This window comes from Dermacentor andersoni, chromosome 8 (genome assembly GCF_023375885.2).
Source record: "Dermacentor andersoni chromosome 8, qqDerAnde1_hic_scaffold, whole genome shotgun sequence".
In the NCBI taxonomy this organism is placed as follows: domain Eukaryota; kingdom Metazoa; phylum Arthropoda; class Arachnida; order Ixodida; family Ixodidae; genus Dermacentor; species Dermacentor andersoni.
The window spans coordinates 99,938,096-99,944,508 of NC_092821.1; positions in this window are offsets into that span (position 1 = coordinate 99,938,096).

Sequence of the window (6,413 nt, forward strand, 5' to 3'; positions counted from 1 at the left end):
TGTCATAGAAGCTACGGAGATGGCACGGGCAGGAAATAGATGACTCTGTATGCCTTCTGTGGCTTTGTCAAAGAAAGAGTTTGTTTTCCTGGCGTAGTGGGCACGTGGCAGTTTACGTTCTGCCTCTCTGTCAGTTCTTCCATTTGCAGATTCACATGGGCGTATATGTATGCTCAGGATCCGCAATCAAACCTTAGTTGAAAGTGGGAACCTGTCCTTTCTCTACCTGCTTTTTGTTATTACCGCGCTATGCATACTGTATAATGATTAGTGTAGGTACACTGGCACAACAGGTGTGAGTAAAAAGTTCAGTGGGAACAGTATTTGAAGGAATACCGTGGCGGTGAATATTTATTGATGACAGATACCTGCTTTTGCGCAAGCACCTGTTTAATGCAGTGGGCTGAGTTTGCTTACTGGCGTACCGGGCTTAAGTGGCAAGAATAGAAGGTTGAGGGGTTCATTCGATGTTAAATTTAAACATATCAAGACAACAGACAAAATAACCAGAGAAAATATAGTGAAAATTACTTGTTATGTTTAATACGAACATAGAAGAATTAAGACAAACATAAATGGAAGGAAAAAATATATGACAGGGAAATAATTTTGTATGCATCTATGAAAAATTATAATCATCGGTAGGGACTTCTGCTGTCACGGATTCTGGTCAGTTAATTTGTGCTCATCTTCTAATGAGTTGATGTTAAAGAAATATATTAATATACGTTTAAGGACACCCACTACGTTATTGAGGCAGCAATCAGAAGCTCGGACATGCTCAGAAAAAGTCAGACGTTGACCCTTTCGTAATTTGTTAAATTTCGCAGCTATGGACCAGTGTTACTCAACGGCCAGTATTCTGAAAAAAAGTATACTTCGAAAGATCGGCCTAGTTACAGGAACGTTCTGTCAGCAATATCGAGAAGATACGTCGTTCTAATATCAAACGCAGTTACGGCGCTTAGTGTTGCGTTACAGCAGCATTTTGGGCAGCACAAGTACACTGCCATAACGCAGTACTTAGTGGGCACTAAGTGCCAACTGAAGGAAAGCGCCGCCGAAGACGGCAGGAAATTAGGTGGAGTGATGAAATTAGAAAATATGCAGGCACAAAACGGCTGTGGCGGCCTTATTCCGATGCAGGCGAAAGGCAAAAGCTCTCATCTTAGTTCTGGGTGAAAGTAGAAAGACCCTCTGTGTTCAGAATTAATCTGGAGCCCTCGACTACGGCCTCTCTCATAGCCCTCTGTTGTTTGTAAAAGTCAAAATCAATCAATCAATCAATCAATCAATCAATCAATCAATCAATCAATCAATCAATCAATCAATCAATCAATCAATCAATCAATCAATCAATCAATCAATCAATCAATCAATCAATCAATCAATCAATCAATCAATCAATCTTTCATTAGGGGCACGCTAAAAAATCCAGTCAGCCTAACTTTGCACAGAGAGTTACTGAACCACGTGATTCATAGTACATGCATTTGGATGTAAAATACCATAATAAGCTTTAATTATGTACACTACAATTCGCGCGCCTCCTACCGTATGGGAATGGCCGACGTCCGTGCGATGTCCGACGCCTCTCTCTGCGGGCAACTTTACGCCGACTGGAATCGAGACCGTTCACCGACTCAAAGATACTCGGACCGTGGCCACACCCGTCACTGGCTCGAAAAGCGATTCGTGCACTAGTGCAGTACTTGAAGTGCGCCGGCTTAAGAGACCGTTTATAGTGTCCTTGTGTATGGTGCCCCTCCCACACGTACTCAGTGCTTACTCTCTCCCTTTCTTCCTCTTTCTATTCCCCTTTCCCCCACCCCCAGTGTAAGGTAGCAAACCGGATGCTGTTCTGGTTGACCTCCCTGCCTTTCCTATCCTTGTTTTCTCTCCCTCTCTCGCGCGCGCCTCGCCAAAATATGCATTCTGACCACCCTTTCCATCTGCACGCCTACAGTGCATTCTCTATTTGGCTCCATGCTTCCGCTTTTATATATTTTAATTACAATCTGACGCTATAATGTCTGCAAGTTGTGTGTATGTCGTACTTGACGAATTTTCTGGCACACTGAAGTTTAAGAAATTCAGTTACCTCAATAACGCACTTGCGCTAGGCGGAGGACCCAGGGGAATGATGATGTATGCTGTGCTAACGATACTGTCACATAGCGGCCGCGGTTACTCAGACAGACCGCAAACGGCAGCGGGGAACGAGCTTTGTTCTTCAATCTTCACGTAACAGATTTATGTTTTCTCGTATATTACAATAACAATCCCAGGCTATCATGTCTGAAGCTTGTGTGCAAGTTGTGCTTCACGTGTTTTCTGACTCAGTTTACCTTTAAACATAAATTTAGTTCAATAAGGCAGTTGCACTTGGCCGACGGCCTAAAAGAATGAGGATGTATGCTGCTCTTCCCAACGCTGGCGTGCGCGCGTGACGTAGATCAGTTGTGGCGGGCATGCTTGTGTAACGTCGTCTAACGTCAGTTGGGGTTGTGGTACTTGTCTAACGTCCGCACCAGTTTTGCTGCACATCAGTTTCAGAGGGTACAATGGAGGCGGATTTTTTGACTGGGTTATAGGTTAATGGGAGTTTCGCTCATTGTCTGTGAGGATCGCGTAGGTCCCCTGCCTGTGAATAACAGATCCTGCATAACTTGGCACGCTGGTAATGTAGTAGCGCTGCCGTCTGCACTTCACTTCTGAGCCTTCACAGTATGTTAGCTAGAATGCTTCTTTCAAGCAGGCAGTGAGTAGCATTGGAGATATTGTCTCCTTGCCTGACCCTTTTCTTGATAGGTAACTTTCTACTTGACCAGAACCAATGAATCTGTGGAATGGGTAGATATTTCCCGAGATATTCAAGTATGCCTCTAGTGCTCCTTGATTACGTAGCCGCACCATGGCTGTTGGTACCTCTACTTAATCAGATGCCTTTTCATAATCTATCAAAACCATGTAGAGATGTTTATTGTACTCCGCAGATTACTCAATTACCAGATTGATGCCATGGATGTGATCCATTCTAGAATATCCCTTCCCGAAGCCAGCCTGTTCTCTTGGTTGATTGAAGTCAAGTGTTGCCTGTATCGTCAGGTCACGCATGCGCTCCTGGAATGGCCCCTTCCGATTAGACTGATCAACGAAGCACGTGTCTGTTATAGGGCAGTCAACCAAAGCTATATATACCTGTAATCATCCATAAATAAACTTCTGTTCTTGTTGCATCCATGCTGGTGGTCGTCACTGCGCACCGGAACATGGTTGGGAGAAGATGAAACACTGCGCACCGGAGCTGGGCAGGCCTTGTAAAGCGCAGGGTAGATAACCGGTGGACCATTAGAGTTACATAGTGGGTGCCAAGGGAAGCGAAGCACAGTCGAGGACGGCAGAAAATTAAGTGGGGTGAGTGTGTGCAGGCGCAATTCGCACCAAGTTTGCAGGCGCAAATTGCTATGAGCTAGCGCAAGACAGGCGGGATTGGAGATCGCAAGCAAAGACCTTGGTCGTGGCAGTGGGCATAAAAATGGGCAGATAATGATGTATGTATGTATGTATGTATGTATGTATGTATGTATGTATGTATGTATGTATGTATGTACGTTGCAAACTCTAGGACTTTAGTCGGCGATGCGGCACTCGGGTCGTTGCTGACTGCGGAAACAGTATTTATTTCAAAGATTGGAGTATTTTACTCCGGGTTTCGGTTGGTTCATGAATTTTCTGAATAGGATGATTGCTGCGCAGCGTGTAGAAATGATGCAGAAATGCGTTTCCATATGTGAGCACGTGTTTTACTTGATAAGCTTTCGAACATGTTCAGAAACCTTGGTGCAGTTTCTTGCTATGAACCGTCGTCTAACATTTTTTAGGAGGCTATGGGGATAGCTTACGGAACTTGAAAACATGGCATTGACATTGTGTTTGCACGCCTGCCGTGGAGCGCTCTCCGCATGCACTTTCAATGGATAAAGGAAACACAATGGCTACAAGCAGGCGACATCAGCGTCGCCAAGAGAAACAGCCTCGCAGCAACTTTCTACTGTATAAGAGGGAAGTGACTAATGCTTTCACTGGTAAACAACAGGTGGATGAAGTAAGTCGACTCTGTAGCCACCTCTTCTTTCCTTCTGGCCAACGTTTCTATTTTTGAACACTGACTTGAGAAAAGCACAATCCAGGTTATACAACATGCATTTTATTTTCAATATGTTCAGCTTTAAAATAAAAAGTGCTGTTAGCGGGCTATGCGAAGCAGTTATGCGATATCATAAGCAATATTCTGCGTGGTAAGTCTTGCACTATTTTGTGCAATTTGAATTGAAATAAGAGGATTAATATTTTTGATTGCAGGCGCATCTACTTTTTCGTATCGGTTGGAGAGACGCAGACTTTATTAGAAATGATGAAATGTCAGCCAAGCTGATCACGCGGTGTGCTACTCCAGATATTACGTGATAATTACGTTATACACATTGACAACAACATAACAATCAGCAGATTCACTCACACACGCTTACACGATAGTTATTCACAAACCTTCGTTAAGGATTGCGCACATTGAAAACACCAACAGCGCGTTTTTTATCGTGCAACAAGGCCTTCGAGCCGGCCTGAAATAAGTACATATTATAATAATAATCATCATCGTGCAGCCAGCGGGTAAGCATTGTTGTCTCCTTGCTTCCCTACGAGTACTCCACTTGTGTGAAAGTCTTTACGGCCGCACCTGAACACTAAATATGCAGCAGAAATAACAAGAGCAGACAATATCTAGTGGAAAATTTAGCACAACACCCCCCCCCCCCCCCCCCCCTCCCTACACTTCGCGCCTCTCGCCATTGTGTTATGAAAATGAAGGGACATGGCAGCTCGAGCTTATCTTGCTGACAGTACATCTTTGCCGAGCACGTTTTATGTTTCTGTTTTTAATCTAGCTGAAATCTTCGAACGCAGACAAGATACATATAGAATGAAACACGTCAAGCAGCTTTGTACGCAATACAAATACGAGGGTAGCGCCGCATAATTGTTGACTGAAGCTCCGTTCTCCCTGCTTTAGCGGCATGCCGAATACGATGATATTGGCTCGATTTCTACTTTCAATTCCATTCAATAGATGGCTATCTGTGTTTCTGTATGCTGTAAACTCAGTGACCGACAGCATTAGCTCCACCTGACGTGCACGAAAATTGTGGGCATGTACTGTTTCATTCATCACTTACAATAAATAATGTGAGCTTACTATAGTAGGGTATATCTTAAAAAAACAGCAGTTGGCAACCAAGGCACACGGACCGCGCGGGATTGTAACTCCGCCAGCCAACCAGAGAGAGACAGAGAGAGAAATGGAGAGTCTTTTTATCGGCAGAAGCGATGAGGTGAGCACGAGACACGGACAAAGCGTATGAAGCCTGACCTTTTCACTCTTCAACAGTCGGCGGCACAGTTCATTTCCCTGCTGACCCCGTTTTACTCATGAAACTTCACTGCCAACTGAAGTTAAACTTTACAATATATAGCTGCAGCGAAGCATGCGCTTTATTTCAGTTCCATGAAGAATTAGGCTTTCACCGTTCCACCATAATAGACGAGTGAAAACGAACAAAATTACTCGCTTAAAATTTTATTTTTGTGCTTACCGCCTTATTTAGGTAACAGGGAAAGTTTGAGGCCCGAACTATCTGCGACCTCGCGGAGGAACAGTGGCTGGTGGCTATGAGGGCGTGGTGGGGCTTCACTGCAGACTGGAGTTGTACCCGACTATAGTTCGAAGTGTTTCCTTGCCAGTTGAGGCGTCTCGGTCACCTGTCGACATAATAGAGATATCTGTAATCATGTTAGAGTACCATACACACGAATACCGTCTCGAAAGCGGTAACAAAACGCCCAAAACTAGCAAGCGAGCAGCGCGGCGAGCCGCACCAGCCGCTACCATAGCGGCCATATTGCTCACTACGTAATGATAATGATATTAGTTTTGATTTTGCCAGCGCCATCTTTCGGTCGCATACTTTAGTTCACAACGCCACCGCTACTCTTATTTACGTTGCACTGTGGAAGGTACAGTTTCCCTTCTCTAAGTTTATAAAGGGGTTGTGTGGTTGCCCTCAACGTTACGCCTAGCATTACGTTGAAGACAACGGCATAACGTTAGGCATAAAGTTAAGAGACAGCAAGAGAGCGGTTTGGATCAGAGAGCAAACGGGTATAGACGATATTCTAATTGACATCAAGAGAAAAAAAAAACCGAGCTGGGCAGGCCATGTAATGCGCAGGTTAGATAACCGGTGGACCATTAGGGTTACAGAATCGGTGCCAAGAGAAGGGAAGCGCAGTCGAGGACGGCAGAAGATAGGTGGGTCGATTAAATTATAACATTCGCGGACGCTAGTTGGAAT